The sequence below is a fragment of the Chroicocephalus ridibundus genome, chromosome 11 (genome assembly GCF_963924245.1).
Source record: "Chroicocephalus ridibundus chromosome 11, bChrRid1.1, whole genome shotgun sequence".
Taxonomy (NCBI): Eukaryota; Metazoa; Chordata; class Aves; order Charadriiformes; family Laridae; genus Chroicocephalus; species Chroicocephalus ridibundus.
Window position 1 is genome coordinate 2,633,015 of NC_086294.1, and position 25,867 is coordinate 2,658,881.

Consider the following 25,867-nt stretch of genomic DNA (forward strand, 5'->3'; position numbering starts at 1 on the left):
CAAAATGGGCTCTTCAGACCTTGAGGAGCTGCAAATTCCTCTACGGTTTCACCTTGTTTCATACGCTCCAGTTAAGAAGCTCTCTCTCATATGCATCATTTTCATGTCGAGTGTAGCACTCCTCAGATTTTTTCAATAGGACTTCAAAATTATTCTCCTCTTCCCGAGTTAACCAAAGAGTGTTAAACTATCAAGTACTTCAAGCCCCACTGCTGTCAGTGTGGAAGCTACTTTTTAACTTCTTTTGGCCGACCTCTGTTTTTGATCTTCTCCAGCTGTTTATCACATTTGCAGGGAATTTCAGCTCTGACTGATAAGGGGGTTTCAGACTGCTCCTTCTTCCCATCTTCCAAGTTCCTCTTTTCTTCTGGACCTGTTTGGGGGTCCATACAGAGGTAATTTTGCATTTATGCTGGCCTTATTTGCAGAACTGCTCTGCTCCTTCAGGTCAGGTTGCCACCGAACTCACTGTGTACCCCCACTCCTTTCTGCCCCTCCATCACTCAGGGCAGGAGATGCTGCTGCAGCAGACTTAAAAGAAGCTTTCTCATACCTGGCCCATGCTGCTTGTCACCAAAGCAACTGTTGGCTGCTTCTGAGGGATGAAGGTGGGGAGCACAGGAGACGGAATGCCATGAGTGCTTCCCTGGAGCAGACCTCAGTCCCTTTTTTGTAAGGAACGTGGGTGCAAGCCTGGCCCACAAGCTGAGCATCCCGCATGGGCCTGAGCATTTTTGTCTCTTCCTGTAGTAGTGTCTAGGGTAGGTCAGAAGAATCCCACCCTAGAGGTGATTTTGTCTCCCCATTCATTCACAGATTGTCTAGGCAACCAGCCTGCAGGTGATAGCCATGCCGCCAGCATCAGCAGTGTCGTGCCAGCTTCCACCATGGGCTCAGACTGCAGCGGGTTTGTCTCATCTTTCCACACACACACCGCCCCTGCCCGAGATCACAGGTCCCAAAACACCTTTGAGCTTTGTCTGAGGATGGGAGCAACCTAAAAAAAAAGCTTTCTTCTTGATCGACAGTAGGGTTTTCTTCATGAGAGCATGAACCAAGGGTATAAACTCAAACGGGCTCGCCGCCTTGCGCAGGAGCTTTCTCCAAGCTGCCTTCTGCTGCGTGCCGAGAGATCAGGCCTGGTGCCTGGGAGGATGGATAAACAGCTCATCAGAGCTCATCAACATCTGCACAGTCTATCTGGGAAACACAGTGTGAATGCTTAAAAAGGGCACCGTAGCACAAAAAACGGTTCTGCCCCGTTGGGCTGGTAACAAAAGCAATTAGCTGGCGGAGGTGGGAACAGGGACTTTGGGCTCTGCTTATACAGCTGATTAGGGGATCATCTGTCAGTCTTGGCCTCTCCTCAGAGCAATCCCCCAGCCACGGCTACGAGCCAGAGAAGAGAACAGCTCTGAAAGGCCAAGACTTGGCATCCTTCTGCAAGACTGGAGAGTTCACACTGGCTCTCTGGCTCCATGGGAGGGACTGGCCAGTGCATTTGCATGCTCGGAGCTGCCAAGAAGGAGCTACCAAGGCTGGGGTTTTTTTGCACTTCTTTCCACAAAATTGTCTTCTTTCCCGCCAGGACATGAATTCCAGTTTTTTCCAGTCTTACTTTTACCATTTTTCTTCTGGAACTCCACCTTCCTGGAGACAACATCTCCGGGACCCCTTCTTGCAAAGCAAGGTAGGAAAAGCCATGCCTGGTGCATGCAGTCATTACTGTCTGACGAGAGTGCACCACTCACATCCAGCTCGTTCCTCTGCCCCATGCCCCAGCACAGGCTCCTTCTTACCAGAGGGACACCAAATCCCTCAGTGCCTTTAGCGTGTCTCTGCCCCTCCCCTGCGTCAGGCAGAAGCCGCTGTCAGGGCAGCTGCTCCTAATGGATATGCACTGAAGCCTTCCTCATAGAGGCCACTAATAACTCTGCATTAGTGTCCTCCTGTCACTGCCCTGTCTGCCGTTGATAAGCTTGGATGCTGATGCATGCCAGTGTGATGTCTGAGTCACCCAGGTCTGGCTTCTTTGAGGATGAGGGACTGGCAAGGAGAGGAGGCACAAAATGGGGTGGAAAGGACCCACTGCAGGATGTCTGGCACAGAGCAGGGCCAGCAGATGCCTGGGGAGTGTGTGGGAATGCAGGTGGAGAGACAGAGGTGTGTGCTGCAGCTGCAGGGGCAGCACCCCACGGCCACTTCCCAGGCTCCGCAGGCAGGAGGGAGAGTAGGCAAAGCCCAGCCATTTTCCAAAGTGCTGGCGCTATCATCTTTAGGACATTCAGCATCATCACCTTGGAGGTGTTCAGCTCTGACACCTCCCTGTATTTTGCCCTGCGCATGCAAACCCTGACCCCATCCACCATCAAGTGAAAGCACAGCCTGCCCCCTCCTGATTGAATCCCCAGCTCCCCAGCTGAGCAAAACCTTGAGGGAAAGGATCCTAGCTCAGTCTCCCTGCCCTGCCAGGAGCTCCTATGCCTGTCGTCCCTATACATGGCAATCACAGTTTTGGGATCAGTCATAGGTAGGGGGAGCTGGATATCCTCTTGCATCAGGATTCTCCTGATTCACCCCCATCTTGGGGGTCGTCTTGGGCTCTTTCCATGGTGGATGGGCAAGTTGTTTGTCAAGAAGATGCTTACCTGAAGGGTTACTTGAGTGAGGGTTTTTTACCCTCCTCTGATGGAACTTGGTCTGAATGGCCTCTATGATCCATTTTTAGCCCCAAATCCACCTGTCTCACCACCTCCAGGGTAAAAATGTGTTGGGCTTACTAGCAGTCCACTCCACCAGTGACTCCCAGTTGTCATGGGTAAGTGGAAAGATACCGTGGCTCTTTCTGAAATCCCAAAGAACATGGACAATGCTGAGGCCCTCTCATACCATGTCTTTTTCTGCACAGGGAAGTCTTTCTGGGAGCCTGAGTGGATTATTTCCAAAGCAAGAAGCCTAGCAGAGAGCCCAAGCACTAGGAGCACCCAGCGTCTGGGGGCTGCCTGCCTGGGCAGGGCTGAAGACAGCTTCCCAGAGACCTGGCAAGTAAAAAGCTTTGCTGCTTGGATTGTCAGGCTGGCATCACTCCTTCTAGCATCATCTTGGTGTTTCTCGAGAGCTGGATTAATATTGAGGCTCTATGAATTTGACAGCCCGTGGTTTCAGGCAAACACAGAGCCTTGTTCTGGAGCAGTGGGAAGATGTCAACACCAAGGTCTATCAGTAAGGAGACATCCTCTACCAATCTCAAAACACCACTGCGTGCTGAGTCTGTGCTGGTACATCTGAGAAAGAAAGAAAGAAAAGAAAGAAAAGAAGAGAAAGAAAAGAAGAGAAAGAAAAGAAGAGAAAGAAAAGAAGAGAAAGAAAAGAAAGAAAAGAAAAAAGAAAAGGAAGAAAAGGAAGAAAAGGAAGAAAGAAAGAAAAGAAGCGATGAGACGAGCACAGAGATGTTGTGAGTAAGGAAAACCCAAGGAAGAAATGGGGTAAAGTTGCTGCTGGGGAGGTCACTGCACCATGGGGGATCAGGGAAGGCATGACCCATACAAGAAGGACCTGCTTTTTGTCTAGGAGATGGAGAGTCCAGCCAGACTTCAGAGCATCCTGCTGAGGGGGAGCAGCTCAGGCAAAGGCATTGGCACAACCACCGATGTCCTTGTGCACGGGGAGACCCGGTCTCTCAGGGATGCTACCAGCAGCAGGGGGCTCGGGGATAAGGTGAGAACAAGGGGTCATCAGGACCAGGAGGTACCATAGCAAGGAACGGAAGGAAGGACCTCAGGGCCTATGGGGATGAGGGCTGGTGAGGAGGAGCCCAAGGGGAAGGACCACAGTTCACTCAAACCCTCCTGGAGGACAGAGGAGGAGGAGGAGGAGGAAGGGCTGCCCTTGGAACCACAGACCTTTCTTCTTCCCCTTCCCCCACCTGACATTTGGAGTGTGAATGTCTCCGTGTTTGGTGCTCGCGGAGATCATTTCTCCTGGAAGGAGAAGGAGGTGCCGACAGCAGCAGCCGCAGGGACGCAGCTTTCCCTCTAATGAACTAGAAAATAGTTTCCCTTTAATACTGATTATCCTGGAAGCCAGCTGAAGTGAATGTGATTTACATAAAGATGAACCCGCTCGGCACAGTCTTCCTCGGCAGCGCCGGGTGGCTCAGCAGTGGCAGCAGCACAGGCTGGGCCTCGGCTGGGATGCTCTGCAGCATCCCAGGGCTGGCAGCACTGCCAGGTGTCTCTGCTTCCCAACAGGCAGGCGAGAGCTGTGCCCCGCTCCAGCAGCTCTGTCTGTCTCTACAAGCACTTGCATCCCACTGGGAGGGATTGCTGCAGCCCTCCAGACTGCTAACCCTTCCTGCCTCTCCCACCTCAGCCTGGCTCCTGGTTGTGATGAGCTACTGGGTGCTGCTGCCACCCATCTGCCATCCCCAGCAGGGCCCTCTGACTGCAGCAGGCAGATCCGCGGCCATGCAAGAAACCAGGCTGGGAAGCTGATCTGGCTGGAAGATAAAGCGAAAAACCATGACGCAACTCCCTGCATGAACACCGGTGCCAGTGCAGGGGAGCAAATGGGAACAAGAAGCTCAGCAGCAGCCTGGTGTATACCAGAAGCTGAGAGTTCATTTCAAGTCACTCACTAGGGACCAAGATTTGAAAAGGGCAGAGTTCCTCAGGTATTTTCCTCTCACCCTCCCCTATGTTTTATTCATGGCCAGACTTTCATCATGGTCTTAGGTCTTCCACAACTGCTACCTGTTTGAGTTGAAAATCATCTCCCTTGGATGGCAGGCACATGGAAGAGATGGCTCAGCTCTCTCTCTGCCAGCCCTTCTCCACGCATTGCTGTTGCTTCTCCCTGGGTTTGTGCAGCCCCACAGCACAAGGATGTGCAGTCAATGTGTGTGCAGCCTCTGCACCATCCTGCCAGTCTCAACCCTAGTCCCCCAGACTGCTTGCCCAGGGACTGTCGGCACAGCTCTGCCCTTATGTATTCCTGAGCTCGGCAACCTTTTGCACCTGAAGACATTTCTTCAGGTGCAATGAGTACTGAATTTTACACCCTGCAAAAGGCAGGCCAGCAATCCTCCACCACGCATGCAAGTGCTTGCCTGCAGCCAGGGTGCAGGTGGCTGCAGGCTCGCAAAACTTGGAGGGGCTGCACGTGAAGGAGAGGTCTGGGTGCATAGTTTCTGCATGCTCACATTCGTGTTTGTAGGTGCTGGTATAGACATTCCACTTGCGTGCATCACCAGCATATTTGTGGCTAATGTGTTACTACTAATCATGGTACTGCTGTGTACAGAGCATATGCCCCTGCGCCAAGACACATGGACATACCATGCCTGCACCATATGTGACAAATTAGAGGGGGAAGGGATGTATACACGAGCCCTTCAAACAAGGAGGCATTCAATCTGGCTGCCTGTAAGTGCAGCATGTGCCCACACTTGGCTGTGGGCGTGTGGCACATGAGAGGGCAAGCCACCAGCCCGCAGCAGCGGGTACCACCTCCACCACACCGGGTGATGCTGCGAGGACGGGGCAGGGTGCTGCGGGAGTCAGCATTCCCCGCTGCTGCGCCGTACGCCTCGGTCAGCAGTTCTGACTTCCCCTCAGATAGATTATGTTGTCGACTAATAACCACATAAAATATTCAGGAGCTTACCACTCTGCCAGAGGCACTGCGGAGATGAGCGTGCCAGGAGATGGATGGGCTGTGGGCTTGGGAAGCTTGCGCTGCGCTGCGAGCTTGGGGGAGGTGGGTTGGGTGCACGTGGCCAGGCTCAGCTTCTAGGAAGGGGATTTAATTCTCCAAGCAGCAGCCCAGTCCTTCAGGAGGAGGTATTTCTCCCTTGTCCTACTGGAAGGGGAACAATTAGCAGGGACCCCCTTCTGGAGGGGACTAAGGAGGGAGCACAGCCACCTGCAGTCCCATCCCTGCTCCCTGGACCTTTGTCGATCTTAAATGCACACATAGCTCTGGTGTAGGGATGGGAAGCCTGGGAAGAATCTGGCCACTAGTGGGGGTCCACCCCTGGGAGAGTGGGTCCCCAGTCTCCAAAATGCTCCATGCTGGATGCCAGCATCACGACCTCCTCTGCCAAAGCCCAGGACTGGGACCCTCTCACCACCCGGGGAGTCACAGGCACCATGAGTGGTCTCCAGTGACTTCTCTTTCTGCCAAGACCGCAGCTGTCTTGAGGGGCTAGAGCCAGGGACAAGATGCTACAGAGACAGATACCGTGACAGCTGTGGCACAGTGCTGGTTGTAGCAGAGGTGGAAACGGCTCCAGAGCGAGGGGCACAGGCAGGAGCTCAGCACAACACTAGGAGCCATGTTCTCTGCACCATCATGCTGGACATCGCTGCCCAGCTCAGGCAGGAGGACAAGCCCCTGGGGGTGTTAGGGCTGGTCGCACTCGTGCTGCTTCTCCATAGGCTCCTTCAGAGCTGCATCCCACCTTACTGTCTGCAGGTCACCTCCTACAAGCGCCATCAACTCTCCCGTCACCTGGGACCAGCAGCAGCTGTCACAGCTTTCGGCACAGCTGGGCTCCCTGCCCCGAGCCCCCTGCAGCCCAGGACCATGCCCTCTGACGGCAGCTGCTGCCCAGTGAGCACCTGGGGGGCTCCCAATGGGCGGCTGGCGAGGAGAGACAAGAGCCAGCAAACTACCTGGCACGGTGGGGGACACGCTGTCTGTTGCTTTTTGGAGCAGGGCTCCCTGCACCTCAGCAATATGAGGTGCCTGAGGGTGGCCAAAGGGGGTGAGAGTCGAGCGAGAGAGCCACCACCGCAGATTAGTGATGGGACAGAGGGAGGGAGATTAAAAATTAGTCCCCTGACTGTCTAACTCCTGCAACAGGGAGTTAAATGTACAGCTGTTTTCTTCCTTGCATTACTTGTCCTGGAAGGCCTTGGTTTGGGGCAGTTTGATCTCTTATTTGGAATAGCAGGAAAGACAAGTTAGTCTTCACGTTACAAAAAGTCCACAGGGGTCATGCAGGACACAAGCACTACCCAGCATGCCTGGAGGTGGGGATGGGATGCGTGGCTGATGTTCCCATGGCATTTCACCCATCGTACCCAGGTGCATCATTAGTCCCCATACTTGGTATTTAGTCAGCGCCTCCTGCCCAGTGCCAGGATCCCAAAGGGGAGCTGTGGGAAGTTCTCAGTGCTTCCCATGCTCTGCCTGCAGCTCTCAACTCACTTTTGAACCAGTTTAACTGGAGCTTCACATCGTCACAGTCATGTGTGGGGCACTTAAATGGAGGAGGGTTGTGGGGTCAAGTGCCTTTTGCATGACAGAGAGTGCCCAAACCTTTTCTTCTCACCTCTCCTGATGCCAGAAGCTCCGAGGGACACGTATCTCCACCATCCAGATCTTTTATGCTGGCTCTCAGCCTTGCCAGTGCATTGGCATAAACTGTAGCCGATGCAGCCAAGGAGTGAAGTCAATCAGAATCAGCCTTTACCTGTACATCACTCCACATATGGCTTTGCATCTCGGTCCCACAGCTCTTCCTTGAAGCAGTGAGTACTCTGCAAACGCCCATAAAACCATCCCACCTCCCTCCCCTGCTTTGCGGGTTGAGGTGAGCCCTCAGGCATTGCCCCTGGGGAGAGGGGGGTTCTCCTTCTGGCTTCAGAGCTCCTTGGGCTGCCCTTTGCAGCTGTTGGTCAGCAAGGATCAAGGCTTGTCAAGGAGAGAGCAGTGATGCTGCTGCTGCCTGCACACATCTATAACCAAACCTGTGGGGACCAGCAGGCAAGAGGCAGGGAAGCCTTCTGGTGTTGGTGCGTGCTGCCTCCCTGCATGGACTTGGTTTGTCAGCACCGGTTGTGTCCTGGTTTGAGTGATAGAGAACTAATTTCTCTTCTATTGCACTTTTAGAAGATTCTAATGTCTGAATTTGTGTAAATATTTACTCTGTAGCCAGCTCTGGTGCGTGGGTCTCAAGGTCTCAGTGTTTTCGAGCTCCCCAGGTGCGGGGACGAGGAGGAGCGAGACCCGGGCACTTGACCCAAGCTGCCAACAGGGTTATTTCATACCAGGAACGGCACATTCAGTAGAAATTGGAAAGTTTGCTGAGGAGCTCGCTCTCTCTCTCTCTCTCTCTCTCCCCCTTGCTGGCTGCCATCCTGAGCACTCCTCGCCCCGGTGCCGGAGCCCTGAGCCCTTCCCTTCCTCCCGCAGCCGCAGCGCTCGCAGGGTCCCACCTTGGCTGTCCCTGTGGGGAGTGCACGGCTCCTGCTGGTGGGATGGGCTGGGCATAGTCCTTGTCTATTTTATATTGGTACGGGGACCAGTACTGGTTCTTTAGTGTTATTAATGCGAATTATCTAGTCTTATTCTATTAAATCTGTTTATATTTCAACCCTCAGGTTTCCTTGTTTTTCCCAGATTCCTCTTCAAGGGTGGGGAGGGGTCATCGGGTGTGAGAATAATTGTCTAAACAACAATAAATTTCTGCGGGTTGCCCAAACCATAACAGGTTGGCATTTGTGTAAAGGCAGCAGCTCTAGCCAACAGCTGCATCTTCCCCCGAGCCGGCTTAACCAGAGGATGTCTACAAAGGCCACGTGGCAGCTGACAGCAAGCACAGCTTCACGGCTAGCATCACCCCTCTCGGAAGGAAGGGGATTTGGAATCACCCATGCGAGGGTGAGCAGCCTGACCCACTGCAGACCCATGGAGCTCCCCAGTGTGCCGGCACGAGTGGGTACCAGTGCCCCGGGGTGTGCGGAGAGCCAGAGGAAGGGGCATCCCATGGGCTGGGGGGCTGCCAAGGGGATGCGGCAGCTTGCTCTTGGCTCCGGGAACACACAAGCACCTCGCACCCGGAAAAGTACAGGACAAGGGGTGCTGGGATTTAGTGAAACATATCACCCAGCTGTGGCACTGCAGGGGGATTTTGTTTTGTAAAAGGATTTATTCATAAAGCCACAGCAGCAGCAAACCAATCCTTGTCCTGCGGGCCCTGCAACGTGTGTATAAAGTAAATTAGAACAAGGTTTGCATGTGAAGGTTATAAACTAACACAATACTGGTTAGGAATGGGGAGGGAGAGAAGGAGCTAGAGGGAGAGAGAAAAAGGCAGAGGAAAAGGGAGGGGAGAGCCCTTTCATAACTCACAGTTCCTGAAATAAAAATAAGGCTGGAATCATGTTTTGGGTAGAAGGGAAAGTGCGTAGGAAGTGTATACTTGCCAATCTGCCAAAAAAAGTTGCGTTTTATTTTCTTAAGAAGGCAATTATGTATTTTTGTCATCCGCTTCCTACTTTGAAGCAGTTGAACCTGCTTTGCTCAAACTTTCCAGAACAATTTACCCTCAGGCTACTGCCAGAACTGCAACACGTACACCCCAAAGATGAAAGTGGGAGAATGCCACGGCACTGGCTCCACATATGCAGAGCAGAGGCACCTGCAAACTGGTCATGTGTGTGCCTCCATCTCATGGGGCTGGGAACCACCAGCTCCTCTCACCCCTCCAACAGGGTTTTGTAAAAGAAGGGGAATTTTGAAGCTTCAATTTGTCTTGACTCAGGTCATCATAGGCACACAGGGATGCTAAAATGTCAGTGTAACTCCAGAGGAATGTCTCCCGCTCCTTCTTCTTCTGGAAGCTTCCACCTTAGGAGACAAGGGACTGATGGGATTTAGGTGGAGGACAAAGCCCAGCTGAATTCGAGCAGGTGCTCGGCAGACTCTGGACCGGGAATATACGTGGGCTTCTCAGGGTCCAATGCCGAACTCATCATTTACAGAAGGAAAATTGAGGCTGCTCAATCTCTTTCAGCCCCATCTCAATGCCTACTCCTCCCCACCCCAAGTCCCTGACCCTCTCCTGGGCTCCCTGCCTCTTTAGGAATCATTGCAGCACTTGGGTCTACGCTGAGTAGCTTTGGGTTAACTGTTTCACTTGCTGGGTGGCATGGGGTTGAACCACACGGGTTGTACCTGAGCTACATGGCAGCTTGCAGCCCTGTTAGGATGGGGAGAGGCTCAACAAGGTTTCCTCACTGTTGGGCTCCTGTGCCTCCGACTCTGCTGCGTCAGTGGCCCTCACTCCTGCTTGAGATGTCTTCTATTTCAAAGCAGCCGTTTGCTGTCTCACCTATGACTGAACAAGGCGTTTGAGGCTGCTGGTTGCCCGGATCTAAGGGTGCCATTTCACAGCTGGCCTTCAACAGAAAATGAATGGTTTTTTGGTGGTGTCTGTTTGCAGCTTGAGCTTTTTTTGACTTTTTTTTTTTTTTTTTGGTTTTTTTAACTCTGCAGAATTGCTATAACCAGTGCAAGAAAGACAAGGCTGCGTGCAAGAGGAGAATATCATTTTGGTCCTACGTGATGTGAGTTGACCAGGTATCAGCATCCTAAGGCCCCCCCCAGTTACAAATGCATCTTACCACACTGACAGCAATTCCTGCCACTGCCCCTTGCCCCACCCTGTCTGCAATATGAAATGCTGCCTATAAATTACTAATAACAAGGATGTGTACCTTGGAAAACAAGCTAGTGCCTGTGGGTGGGATGGGATCAATTTCCTAACTCAATGTAAACACTGCAGTAACTTTGATATTCATGATATTCATATCCACAAGGCAGTAGCTGGGCATTAAGGTCACTAGATAGTAGCATTACAAGTAGCACATTACAAAGATGCATGGGCTTGAAACCCCCGAATGCAGATAGGAGTGACCCGGCTATGCCCATGTGCATCCCTTCCTGGTGTGATAACTCTATCTTCCTCTTCCTTGTCCCACACATAGTCTTAACACTGCCTTGTACTTATAAACATGACAAATATAGCTGTGTCCGGGTTGGTGTGCAGAGAAGAGGTCCGGGGTGCAGGAAGGCAGCAGTGCTGTAGCAGTTGGCAGCCCTGAGCCCCCTGGGTGCGTGTCCCGCAGTGCGGGGGCTGGGTGGCTGGGTCCGGGGCCAGGGCCAGGGAAGGCGCACAAGTGCTGGTGACGGATGGTGGTAGAGGAAAAAGCAAAGGCGAGACAGTTGAGCAGGGCTTCGCGTCCTTCCTCTGTGTTTCTGCAAGACAAACTGGCAAAGAGATACCTTGATAATTAAGAACTGCACCAATTAGAGCTACGCTACAAATTTGACGTGACTTGGAGAACACATGCAATGCAAAACAGTCCCTCATTTCACAGTCCATATTCTGTTCTGGAGAAGAGTTGGTTTTTTTTTTAATGGTGCACCTATTCTTCGAAAAAATGAAGGCTGCAGAAGGAGCAAAAGTGATGAGGAGAAGGGTGTGACCATGAGTATCACGATGAGGAGAAGGCAGTAGTGAATGAACTTAGTGTTTGCAGTAATTGACTAACTGTCTAAATTCCTAAATCCTGATTTTGAAATCGTTTGGTTGACTTGACACATCCAAGTCCCAGAGCTTTTAATTCAAACATAAAGCTTGATTGGCAAATTAATAAAAGGCTATGAATGAAATTAATGAAAGATTAAAGACCAACAGCTCATGCTGATATAAAAATTACCCCTCAAAAATAGGTTATGCAATAATAAGAATAAGTTACCACTATGTTAATATTAATTCTGGTATAACATTTATTCATCGATTAGATTTACTGATTCACAATGAAGTTCTAAAACCTTATATGCATCTTGTTGAATCTTTGCAGGCACTGTTAATCATCTTTATTTTCCATTCCATAATTTCTAAAATTACTATAAAGCGAATTTTCATTAATAAATTGTATAGTTGAGCACTTGAGTTCGCAGTTTCGCTAAGCGGAATGAGATCTAAAGAGCTATTAGGACCATGGAATGGGTAATTGATTAACTAAAATGACTTGGTCAATGCGCTCTGAATCCTCTAACTAGCACATTGTTTCGATGTCAGCCTCCACATCTCGTATCGGCTGGGAAAATTGATAAAAGGGACAATCTGAGAGAGTTTTCATCTGGGTTTTGTTAACAAAGCGCTAAGCCGAGCAGCCCACGGAGTTTTGCATTTAGGCTTTGAGAATTTGTGTCTCCGGCGTATAGACGCGGGTTCATAGCCTGTGTCAGAAAAAAAAGGAAGGAACTTATTACTTGGTACGCTGGGATTGTGGAGAAGGGCTGCAGCAGGCAGCCTATTTGCAGAGATTTAGTGTGTCACTTTAATTGGGCCGGACGAGGTGTCAGCCGCGTATTCAGAGGGTATGGTAAAAATGCGGAGCGATCTGATGGAAAACAAAGGCCTTGGTACTCTCTCTTCCTAAACGTGACCTGGGTAGGATTTGTTGCCAGATCCAGGCTTGCTTCTGCTTTTCCTCACTTTAATGCGGATATTATTTCATCCAGCCCACTAAACTGTAGATCAGCAATGTTTCTCAACTGAGAATATCCCAGTATTCTAAAAGAATTTTTTTCTTCAGTAATTACACTCAGCTTTATCATTACCTGTTGTCTGCTCCGCAGCTTTTTTGTTAATACGCTGGAATTTTTTTATGTACTGTGCAATTTATTGCAATGCCTCTCTCTCTGTCTTGCTTTTGGCAGCTGATAACCAAATTCTTTTGTTTCTGATCACTTATTCTTGTTTTATAGTGTAATAAAAAATAAAAACACCCTAGTAAAATTGTGTAAATAGAGTGTATGCGGCTGCATACACGTGGTTTTCCTTGCTGAACGTATGCACGCATCCCTGCATCCTCAGCCCGTGCTGTGCCTCCTCCCAGGTTCAATGCTGCAAAGAGCCCTACTTCTGCTGCAGCGGGGGAGGAAAACCATCGGCTACACGCTGGTCCTTGAACTTCAGCTCCATCTCAGCTCACCCCGACTGCCTAAACCTGCTCTGGCTGGCTGAGGTCTTCAAAGGCCTGTCCAAAAAACAAAAAACGAACACCAAAAAGCAACTTGCTCTGGTCGTGCATCTCCTCAACCCTCTGGCACCCCATGTGCATGGTGTGGGATACATGATGAGCAATGTATCCTGGATCCAGCTAGCCCCTGGGGCCTGTCCCTGGGATAATATCCAGCTGCTTCCTGACTCCAAAGTCATGTTGAAATATCTGGTCCCCAGCCTCAAGGCATGGCCAAACTCTGAATCCAAGAATATGGAACACTCCCACACTCCATTTTTCGTAGGGACAGAAATTGAGGGATGGAGATGATGGAGATGGAGACCTGAAAGCCCTCCCACCTGCTACATCTGCTCAAGCCAGCCCTGGCTCCAAGCTCTCCACCTCCTGTGTCAGGACCTGCCTGTTTACACTCAAAGAGCAGAAACCTGTTGCGTGAGACGGCACAATCATCTCCCTGCAGCTTACTGCTGCAAATCACATTTCAGCAGATGATTTTCACCTTCCTTGTAACTAATGAAAAACCCTTTAATTCAATGTGTTGACATTAAAGCTCAAGCTGAAGATCTCTTCCCTGGAATACAAATGGAAATGGGCACCCATGTTTTTCCAAATAAAGACAGTTTGAAAGGACTGGTTCATTTTTTTTTCTGTGTATTTAACCTGTATTGGTTTCCTTAATAATAAAATATCAGAAAGGGTGCAATTTCTTTGACTAAAATCAGATGTCCCTATTTAAGTCATATCTGTCCCAAACGCAGTCTTGACAATAGAGAAGACTAAATCTCAGCCTACTGAGCTGGCAGAGACTTGGCTGGCATAGTGAAGCTCTCCAAGACTTTACCAGAACGCTTATGTGCCTTTCTGTTGAAAGAAGCTCCCTGGACAGGCACGGAGCAGGACTTTTAATCCTGCCAACCATCTCCCTTTCCCTTCTCTTGCATACACCTCGCAGCTGCAAAAGACCCTGCCTACCAAGACCCCATCCAACCTCTGTTTTCAGCACCTGATCTGTTGGTGGACCTTCTCTCCAAAGGATCTCTTTATCATCTGCTGGAGACAGGAGGATGGGAGGAGGCCAGGCACCCTCTCCCTGTGTGAAGAAGCAAATGATGAAATTACCCTGCACCCTTTCAACCTCAAGTGCACACCAGGGGAAGTCGTGGGAGTGTATGGTCCCGAAGATGGTCCCACAGGCACTTCACTGCTTCTGTTCTGAGGCAATAACCTGCGACATGGGACATGTTGGTAACGCCAAGGAAGGTGGTGGTATCTGGGGAGCCTTCTCCTGTTCCTCCACTCCTGCAAGCACCACATGTGATGTGGAAAGGGATATAATGGTCTTTTCTCCACCTCTCCAAGCAGCCTACATAATCTCACCTGCCTCCCTTCACTCTCTCCCTGCTCTGTAGCCTGTGGACTAACTGATCTCCCACCCGTGTCCCGTCTACCCATTCCCACTGGCTGTAGTCCGAATCTAAATTCCCAGATTAAAACAGCACACCGGTCCCTCTCTAGAGGATCTCATTTTATCCTATCCTCATCCAGCTTCAGGTTCCTGTAGGCTCCTTGAGCATCTCTCTGGCTTTCTCCCAATGTCCTCCACCATCCCAGAGATGAAGACCTGCATGTAGGTGGTCAGAGCATTTAAAGAAGAAGCTTTGCAACTCTTCTGGGGTCTCATTCTGGAGATGCCTCCTGGAGAAACTTCTGGTCCAGCGATGCATAAAGGCTGCAGAGATGTTGAAGTTGAAAGGTAGTCACTCAGATGCAAATAGGACATCCATCATGGAGCTCTGCGGCATGCACATGTACAGGGAGGCAATGTGTTCATATTTCACTACCTGAATGCTGCAGATACTAAATACAGATTTGTCTGAATCCTTTTGTCTTCAGGTGAGGCACACGGTTATCTGGCAAGTGCTCGACTGCTTTCTCCTTACCTTGTGTGAACAACTCTCACAATCACAGAGGAGCGAAGAAACCTCGCATTTTTGGAAAGGTGCTTGGGAGCAGTTGATGTGAATCACTGCCAAGCATAAAGACATTTAAAATGGCTCTAGATACCTGCTAGATTAGTAAGATGAATCACAGTCGTCGTGACCTCTACGTGTGTCTGGCAAGTTGTTCTCTTGTTACCTAGTGAACAATCTGTTTTTCATGAACCCAAAATAACAATGTTTAGGAATACTTTTTTTTTTTCCTTCTCAATCTCTGTGTGAGTCACTAGCATTGGAGCAAAAGAAGGAGGAATCCTCTATATAGACATGCACATGGCTTGGGAGAAGGGACTTCTGGATGGGGAACAGTCCAGCCACTGGGTCAAGACCGGTGTCCCAGTGACATCCCTTCCTTTACTGGGGTGATCAACTTGGCACAAGGTAAGTGTTGTGAACCTGGAGTCCCCGTTGCCAGCCCCACGTTGTGTGCACCTCTTCTTCCCCACGTTATCTCCTGTGCTTCCTCCTGCCATCTCATTTGCCTCCCTAAGAAGTTTCTGGCTTGGATCCCATGGTAAACTCGGTGGCTGCTGCCAGCCCTCTGCCAAAGCTTTTCTCTCAAATCTGAAACAAGAGCAGGTTGTAGGCTTGACATTTTTCAGCAACTAAGCCAAAATATACGGGAAATGATATTTTTACCTTTTTTCTCTGTGCCCTTTTCTTTCCTCATGTCTATTTGCTTCTCTCTTCGTTTGCCTCACCAAAAAAAAAAATAAAATCAAAATTAAGCATCACCAATTCAATAACTGCCCTTTCAATATATGCTTGTCCAAAATGGCTCCGAGAAACAGGGCTACAGGGTCAAAGACTTGCCCTGAGAGACTCTTTAAACTAAAAGGAGCAAGTTGCAGTGATATTTTTAATGTTGAAAGCTGTGTTTTTCTCCCTTCTTTTCATAGGCATTTCATAGGCATTTACTGACAATTCAGATCTTCCACGGATGTTTGTTTGCAGTGGATGTATGCCAGCTGTAACTTAGATACAGTTAAATATTTCATGTAAAACCAGGATTGCTTCCCTTCTGTGGCCACCCCACAACAGCCACGGGCAGGGTGACTTACAGATGAGATTCCACTCTCCAACTGCCAGTGCGAGTGCCGGCAGGAGCCCCTTGGGCAGCACGGAGGCAGAAGCTCACATTTCTGGGAAGGCTTACATTTTTTTTCTTTATTTTATTTTTTTTTTTTTAACTTCTTCACTGCAAGAACCAAAAATACTCTGAAGCAACCAGAAAGCTGAGTTTCTCTGTTTAAAGGAGCGTTTGAAAGCAGCAGACGTATAGGGGAAAGGGGGAGCAGCGCTGAAATGGGACAAAGAGAGCAAAGCAAGAGCTACAGAAGAACTGTGCAGGACTACACCCCACGCTTGTGTAACCGCATCTACATGGGCAGCTGGATCATAAGTGATACTTTGACCTCCAGCCAATGCCCCTGAAGGGCCCAATCCAGCATCCCAGAGCCCAAACAAGTTGCTCGGGGACCACAACCCTGCACCGGTGTACCCCGCACGTGCAGGCAAGGCATAACATCCCGGGCTGTGTCCCCCACTGCGTGGTCACAGAGTCCCATGGGGAAACCCCAAAGCCCCTCTACATCCCTTGTGCATCCTTGCTTTTCCCTGCTTAGGGGGCCTGGCTTGCTCAGCCCCCTTTTTTATCACCCCAAGACCTTCTTCCCCCACTCCCACCATGGAGAAGGACAGGTCCTGACCTACCACCATTCCTGGCCTTGAGGCTGAGCTGTGCCTCTGCACACCATGTGAGGATGGAGGTTGTTTTCCTTGGGACACCTTCCTGCAAGCACGGTGCAGCTTTGCCAGGAACGTGGCACCAAACATGGCACAAAACACCAGGTGAGGGGAGCCCTGTGCCGGCAGAGCTCACGTCGTGATGGGCAGCCACAGAGAGGAACAGAAATGCTCCTTATTAATACAGAAATTTATGCTGCCTATGAAATACATTCAGAGTGACATATTTAGTAACCCAATTAATACTCCACGACAGACATTTTAGTGTAACTAATTCCAGTCTGTATGCTCCCTTTATAGTGATATAAATGGCTTTATGTTGTGCTATTGATCTCTGTGGCCGCAGGATTTCGCAGCACACCCTTCCATCCATACCAGCTACCCTGGGAAGGTCCCCAGGCTTCCAATTCCCCTGCAAGTCATTTTCTCCTGGGGTGCTCGGTGGGGAAAAGGGAGCTCCAGTAAAGAGAGCAGCACCCCCCCCTGCGGGGGGCTCAGGGCTGCAGGTTTGGCAGATGGGATGGGAAGGATGGTTCCAGCCCCATGTCCTCTCCAGCCAGCTTCAGCCTACAAGCCTCCAGCCTCTCGTCCAGCGCCACGCAATGACGGGGACATCATTTTCTCTGGAAACCATCACCCAAGCAGGGCCTTCCCACATGTCTGCAGTGATGGAGGCCATGGCGTTCACTTCCAGCTCCGTGGCAGGGTTGCCACGGAAACCGATACTGTTGATTTTTGCTGGTCTCCAAATCCAGCCCGTGGCATCAGTGCTCCCATCCACAATGCCTGGGGGAGATTCCCCTGACAGCAGCCAATGCGGGGCAGCTACACCCCTCACTCACACTACACCCCAGCCCCTGCCCCAGCAGAGCCCATCCTACCCCTACCACAGCCACGCTGCTCTCACGTGCTTGCAGCTTTCCAAGGCTTCCCAGCAACCCTCACAGGGTACCTTGGTGGGATGTCACATCACACCTCCACTCCTTGCCCTCAAAAACACCCCCTTGGCAAACATCACCTCCAGCAGCCTGAAAAACAGTCCCCTTGCCCCAATCCCATGTCCTCAACACAACATCAGGTGCTCCGGTAGGAGGATCAGCAGAAGAGACCGAATGTCCATGGGCACCTTTCTGGAAGAGGTGCTGGTAGCAGGGTCCGGAGGTGGGAGAAGAGACACCAAAGCTCACTGAAGGGATGGCAAGGGAAGGGCAGACATGATGCGCTGGCGCTTCGTGGTGGGAGGGGAGGGTGGATGTGGTGCTGGCTCTGGGTAGGGAGGTTTCAGGAGCCGGCACTGGGAACAGCAGTGTGTGGGGAGGGGGTGTGCACGGCAGCGAGGTGTCTTTAGGCAGAGCAGTTACTCTCTGCCTCCCTACTTTCCTACATCCAAAGGCTGCATTTTCATTATTCATCCCCCTTCAGGGGAACTATCTCATAATAATAAAAATGTCAGAAGGAATACACAAATACATACATACACTAAATGAGGAGTTGCCACAATGCACAGAGAGACGTGATTTATGAGCCTCTGGGCTGACACCTTGGTTCCCCCATGGGGTGGCAGTGGTCCCCTGCCCCCAGACACGCGAGGTTGTGTGCAAGGAGGTCAGGGGAGATGCCCACAGTGGCCCTCAGCCTTGAGGCTCCTGGGTAACTGTACCTGGGTACTGCAGCTCCCTGCACGCATTATCTGAAGCTCCTGTTTGTCTTCAGGCTCTGCTGCAGCCCAATGCCTTTGGTGCCCCTTTCTCCATCACTCTCTGTTCCTGGCCCAAGCCTGGGCTGAGTATCCTGAACTGCCTTGGCTGCAGCAAAGCTGTGCCCCGCAGCCCCAATGGTGAGACATAGAAGTGTCCCCAGCAGCGATGGCAGCTCAGGAGGAGCACAGCTTTGGGACCACCAAAGCTCACCTCAGCATTGGCCCACCGGCACCCCTCTTGCTCTGCACTACCATGTGTCCCAAGTCATCCTGTCCTGACATGGAGAAGCAGAGCAAGTAAAGGCCAGTGCTTGCTCCCTGCCCTCAGCTTTGCTCCCAGCTGCAAGGGATTGGGTTTTCCCATTTGGCAAGGCCCAGCATGCAGCTGTGACTCTGAAAAATGCTGCTGATGGTCAGTCCTACAAGTTGGGTGCAGGCAGATAGAGAGGTTGGAAACCAAGAAGGGCTGGCCAGAATGCACACTGTCCACCTGGCCTTGCAGAAGAAAATCACACCCACCGCTCCCAGGGATGGTGTCATGAAGAAGACACCAAGCACAAACATGCAGATGGGTCTGTGTTGGGGCTGCTGAGCACTTGCTGCCCTCTCAGTTGGCTGCTCGGAGGGGCTGGCAAGTAGCACAGCAACCCTAAGGACCACACAATTGGAAATGCAGAGGGGAAGAGCTGGGATTAGTCCCTTGCCCAGGCACCACTGTGTGTATCTGCATGGACACATGGGGTGCCTGGCCATACTCAAAGCTTGTGTGGATGTGCGTGTCTCTTCCATGTACGGGGGTGTATGCGGGCACACGCATGTTACGTTGTATATACATGTCGGTGTCGTCATATGGCCAGGCAGACATGTGTGTGCACATGCATGAGCCAGGGCAGGGACGTGGCAGCTCCCCAGAGGGATTAGCTGAGGATCTCCCCGTTGCAGGCTGTCTCTTTCCTGGTGAGTAATAATCTCTTCACCCAGAGCTGGGCGCGTGTAGAGTTAATGCTGAGTGCACATGTTTATGATAAAACAGTTGATTTATCAGAACTGTCACCCACTAATCGCTGGGGGAATTGGAGCACTCGCACTTCCCACAGAGCTGCAGCACTAATGCCATGCTCCTAATGCAGATTTGCGATGCAGCGCCACGCCAAGAAAACCCTGGGATGTACAGGGGCAGGCATGAGCTGCAGAGAAACAGCACACACCTGCACATCTGGCCAGCTGCAGCAGCCCACTCACCCCAGGGAAGAAGGCAGTTCCCATAGGAAAGGGAAGGGAAAAGCAAAGAGCTCTCATACGCAGAGGTCATCAGTTTCCTAAGAGAGGGCAGTAGCTATTACAAAGTTTCTTGGGATAAGAATCATGACAGCTCAAAGGTTGGGTTTCCATGTGGGTTTGGCTGCAAATCTGGGCCTCCACATCAGGCAGATATCAGCCTTTCTCTGCTCCAATGGTGATGGAGACACCTGGGCACTTGGGAAGACATCACAGGGTCCTCCATCCCAAGGAGGCACTGGCTGCGCTCCCTGTAAGAAGCGGCACGGTCCCTCCAATGTGGCTGGTACCTCCGTGCAGACTGAACCAAGAAGGGACACCACCACCCCTGCATCCAGCTCTTTCTGGTCTGCGGTGGCTGCAAGAGGTCTCCTCACGCCATGGGGCACCTCGCTGGATGCAGCCCCACCAATACTCTCCTGTTCACGGTCGCAGCCCTGGTCTGAGTCATGGAGTGAGCGTCTCCTGTTCACAGCAAGACCTATATAAACAACACCATGTATTTTTTTGCTGCCTCACACATCCTGGTGGGACTCACAATGATCACAAAGGACACGCCACCCACCATGCAGTGGGGCACAGCTGTTCATTCGATGAACTTCCATACCCAGCAGCCCTGGGGATGAAGGAGCCCTTATGTGGCATTTGTGATTGGATTGAACCTCCATGGAATGCTGTGGGCACAGGTGGATCCCATGGGTATTGCAGAACAGCACCTGTTTTCACCTACAAGCCATCAGCTCTGATTACCAGCAGATACTTGCAAAACCCAGCTTTTGCCAGTGTAGGAGAGCTGCTAGACCTCTGCTTAAGGCAGATTGCTTGTACTTGAGTGCATATTATGTCAAAATCAGAGGAAAAAAATCTTTGCCAAGCAAACTCTCAAGTACAGCTGAGGTCCTTCCTGATAAATCAATACTGGCAATGCCTGCTGCTCTCCACCTGGGATGGCAAGAGAGAAAATCAGCGGAGGATCTGATTTTCCTCTAATATTGCTTTGGATGTCATATCAAAACAAATATTTCACAATTTGATGTTTCTGAGAGGTCTTCAGTTATGTCATGACAAAAACTCCTGCCAGAAAGGGCATTTGGTATTTCCTTTTCCAGGCTAACACTTATTCAGACTGGATGTTAGGAAGAAGTTCTTCACCATGAGGGTGGTGAGACACTGGAACAGGTTGCCCAGAGATGTGGTGGAGGCCCCATCCCTGGAAGTTTTTAAGGCCAGGCTGGATGGAGCTCTGAGCAACCTCATCTAGTGGGAGGTGTCCCTGCCCATGGCAGGGGGGTTGGAACCAGATGATCTTTAAAGTCCCTTCCAACCCTAACAATTCTATGATTCTATGATTCTATTTCTTAATATTTCATGCCCATCAAAAGTATAAGGCTTTGTTTTATGGCTGTCTTCAACTTGAGTTTCAACCTCTTTTTGCTGAAGAGTGGTCTTGAGCCAGATTGACCATGCATCTACCTGATGCCTGCTTTCCAGGCAAAACATACAGGCTGTCACTTTTTGCTGAGAAAGTGCATTTACTTGGTCTGAGCCGTCTTTGCCAGGCTTTGGCAGCTCATTTTGGTAGACACCATGAAGAAGTTTCTTGGTAGCTGCATCGGTCTCCCATTCCCAGTTTGTTATTTGTGTAGAGAACTGGCCAAAGAATAACTCTTGATCAAATATGTTTTATTACACAGCTGCTAGTGCTAGTGAAATTCTGCTGGTTCTGGTTTTGGGTTTTTTTTTTTCTCCCCACATTTTGGAGTGAGCAAATGTCTACTGACGTGCTCAGTCTGCAGGTAGCGAAGTCCATAGCTTTATTCAAGAAGAAATGCTTGATTGGAGACTTCAAACCACATCTTTCAGGTGCCACTAGAAGGACTCCAGGCCAAAGTCTGTTCCCAGCTGATTTTTTTTCTCCTGGCACGTCTTTACTTTCAGCAATGCAAACAGCACAAAGACCTCTGAAAAGGACAGAAGGGGTATAATCTTGAATTTGACGGACTGTTTACAATTATTCCGTCTTTGAGTGACGGTGCAGAGCCGCATGGTCATGGGAATATATTTTGTGAGATCTTGTCTAGACTACAAGAGGATTAATGGCAGGGGGAGATTTTCCTTGTCTTAGTGATTTTTGGACAACTTCAGTCAATTGCAGCAAGCCTCGATAATTGCTGTGTGTGGCTCTTCCCCAGATCCTATTAACAGCTATAATTTTAGCAATTTCTATAAACAAACAAGGTGAAGATGACCAGTTCTGCTGTTTCTGATGCAGCCGCTGGAGCACCAGCAGGTGCCTGGGGACGTCACGTCTGCAGGCAGGAGGTGGGCTGCGTTTGCAGTGGGTGTCCAGCGACACCCTCCCTGCACGTGATGGGAGCTGCTTCTCTCTCCCGACCAACATGGACGCTGCAGAAAACTCTTTGCAGCAAACTCATGCCCACTAAAATGTACGTGTATCTTTTGCTGCCAGTGACTACAGGGCTGGTAATAAACTGTCTTCCTGACGTGGCTTTTCATGACGGCGTTTTGTTCGAAGCATCCTTCTTGCAGGCTTTTAGGTACAGAAAGGCAAGTATAAATGATTAACAGAAGTTTTAATAAATCCTGATGGGGTCTTTTAGATGGATAGATCACTAGAGGTTATTTATTATTGTGTCCTGTAACTCATATAATATGTTTTATTACCATGCTTGCACTAATGTATAAAATGTCTGCAACACACTTCGCTGTAGACTAAATCTTCAGGGACTCACTGGGAGGTGGAACTTTTGGGTTTGGTTCCCTAATTTTTGGAAATATAAGGTCTTTTGTCCATCTTCTTCTCTGGTGGTCTCAACATTGACCCTCAGTGTGCCATGCCACGAGCACAAGTCCTGTGGGGAGCGGCTGAGGGAGCTGGGGGTGTTCAGCCTGGAGAAGAGGAGGCTGAGGGGAGACCACCTCGCTCTCTACAGCTCCCTGAAAGGAGGGTGTAGCCAGGGGGGGTCAGTCTCTTCTCCCAAGGAACAGGTGATGGGACAAGAGGAAACAGCCTCAAGTTGCACCAGGGGAGGTTTAGGATGGATATTAGGAAAAATTCAATCAAACATTGGAACAGGCTCCCCAGGGAAGTGGTTGAATCGCCATCCCTGGAGGTATTTAAAAGACGGGCAGACGTGGTGCTGAGGGATATGGGTTAGTCGTAACTTGGCAGTCCTGGGTTAACGGTTGGATTCAATGATCTTAAAGATCTTTCCCAACCTAAACAATTCTATGATTCGATGCCCAGGCTGCTGCTCTGCACGGCCCCATAGGCGAAGCTGTGTCCTCACCGCGGGGCTGCCATCAATCCCTTTTTTCCAGTGGGGCAAGTGGAGCATCGAGGAAGTGCAGACCCACACCCACTGGGCAGGAAAGTGGCTTTTTTTAGGGTGAACACCCTGGTCTGTGCCATGGTGAGACCCCCTGCTACCCCCAGCCAAAGGCAGGGAGCACCCTCCTGGGGGAAGCTGGGTCAGCTCTGGGTGCTGAGCATCCAGCTAGATTTCGCAGTGAGGTGAGAAGTAGCCTTTCCTTTTTAGTGTGACTAATGTCAGCATTTGGCAAAAATAGCAGCAGCGCCATTCTGGCTCCCCAGCCCGACGTCTGGAGGCTGCTATGCACGTTGTGCTCAGACCGTATCTTGCAGAGAAAGGGAATTGTACGGCGGGACTAAGACATGAATTTAACTTCTATTTTTTATGCTGTGGCTCAGCAAGAGACTGCAGCTAAAAAGCGACCAAGGCAATTAATTACCAATGTCTGTCGCCTAGTGCAGGACCAGAACGAGAGAGAAAACAAGGCAGAGAGCACTGCATTCCCCACAGATAGGAAAAAATGGACTGATGTATACTTCTGCTGACACACTCCAGCATCAGGGAGTCTTTGTTCACATGGGTTTAAGAGACAGCTAGGCTTGGCTAGACAATAAAAGGGAAAAGGAAGGAAGCCTTATAAAGGCTCTGCAGGCTGCCCGCCTTCCAGGCTCCCGGGTACCGATGCTGGTTCTTCCTGGGGATGGGGGGCTCTGGTGCTGGGAGCATCCGTGCAATGCCGGTGCTCTGCAATGCCACCCATCCTGGGTCACAGCGATCACACTCCTCGCTGAGCAAGGATCAGGTGATTGCAATCTCTGGTCAGTGTTTCTGGCTAGAGAGATTTGGAGAAAAAAACATCAAAACCTGTAAATCACGGAGCCAGAGCCTCCAGGTATGACAGAGAAAACGCCTTTTTTTTTTTTCATTTGGCAAATTTGTTTGGTGAACTTTGCAAGCTCTTCCGTGGAAGCACTGAGCAAGCCTGCAATAGTTGGTTTCAATTTTGCATAATTTCCTGACTATAAACATGGTTTCTGGTGAGCCGGCAATATAAGCCATCCATTTCCTTCAGGAGCAGCGCACACCTCTGGCAAGCAGGCTGGCTTATTTCTAGGGTGCCTATGAACTTAGCAGGAATTAAAGCAGGCAAAGTGTTTAAGGAAAAAAAAAAAAAACAAACAGCAGAGAAGTAAAAATAGTTTGAAACTCCCAGAATCATGTTCGTCTTACTGCAGCAAAAGCAGCACCTTGGAGCGACTGAAGCCAAAGCCCCAGACACCTCCTTCAAAGGCAGCTTGTCTACACGATGGGTTGAACCAGAGTGTGTCCCCTTCCCAGGCTCGTGCCTGGATGGCTGCTGGGCTGGCTTGATCTTCGCAGGGGAAAGGATGAAAGACAGGAGAAAGAAAGATTAAAGCGTGCGATGCTGCCCATACTAACTATGAGACATCTGACAGCTGTTTCTCGATTCCTCGGTGGCTCTCCTGCCTTCCACCCTCGCCTGGCCGGCGTGAGCCTGCGAACCCAGATGCTCACAGCATTCTCTGATGACACGTCGAAGGACGTATTTTCCCCAAGTTTATTCACCACGTCAACTTCGGAATGGAAAGTCTTGTCGAGTTTTTTAAATAATAGCAATTTTGTATGCATTTGACTATTTCTGCCCTGTATGAGCCAATATAAACTCTATCTCATTTATCAATTAGCATTTATAAAGTCCTTATCACCATGGAATCAAAACACTGTAAATGGATTAAAAAATAAGCAGGCTGCCTGGGGGAGTCAGTAACTTCATCTACTCTGAGTTTTGTGAAACAGTGTATGATCTCATCGGGGTGACAGGGACATGCACAATTTTTAGGCACTTGGCAAAATTTGAGAAAGGAGTCATTGAAAATAATTAGAGTGATTATTCCAGAATGAAGCGCCTCTTTATTCTGGACCTGAATGTTCATGCAGGGAGCTATTCTGGAAGAGCTATTCTGGAAGAGTTCATTCTCCGGTAGCTCTGCTTTTACTAGCTTACACTAAATAATTTTAACATCCTCACCTACATATCAGTTCACCATTGTGGAGCCATTCATATCAATGCAAAGTGCCTGTAAAGCAATGCCAACGCAGGATGCTGATGTTCCCAGCCACTTTGAAGTGGAGTAACTGATTGCAGCAAAATGAAGGTAATGGTCCTGCTGTCATCAGGAGGAGCAGGAGATGTCCCCAGGTGCTTAGTAACTTTGCTTTAAGGCCAGCCATTTGCTCCAAAGCCGACCAACCGTGAGCTACATTGCCGTTTCAACAGCGGGAAGCAGAAGCGGGCAGCAGGAAGCCTTGCTGCCAGGCTTAACAAATGAAACTGGTAAGGTCCGTCTTAACCCAAGGTGTGGGCATGCAGAGACCGGTTTAGGTTTCATCTCAAGGAGCAGTGTTTGGAAACCAGGATCCTGTTTTCCCACCTTTTCCCCTGTCACCTCTGCTTCTAGGGAGCTCCTGGCGTGTCCCACGTCAGCAGGAAAAGCGGGACGGCCACACAATGGTCGCATGTGACAGTCACTCCTTGGTCCTTGGCCAGGGGTGTACAGGCAGCAAGCAGAGCTCCTGGAGCTGAGGGAGATGTCATGGGCTGAGCAACAAGCAGCCATCCTCACTAATAGAAGAGCGTATTTTTGGGAGCAGTCCAGGTACTAATCACCTGCAGCATCTGGGTTGTGGCCACCAGTATTATCAGGCGTTAGATTAATGATCTAGCAGTCACAGTAAACAATGCACGGACAGGACTGTTCTGCATGCTCGTCCCTTCCCTCATGCAAGAGTAGTAATTCTGTTTTGTTTTTTCCTATTGCTCATCAAGCAGAGACCAAGAATCGTACAGCTGAACTCTGCCCTGGACAAGTGACCCTCCACAATGGGACACTCCTTTTCCATGCTAACGAAGTGCCACACAATGTCACCTCAACCTGTAAACAGAACAAAAAGCATAAGGAGAATATA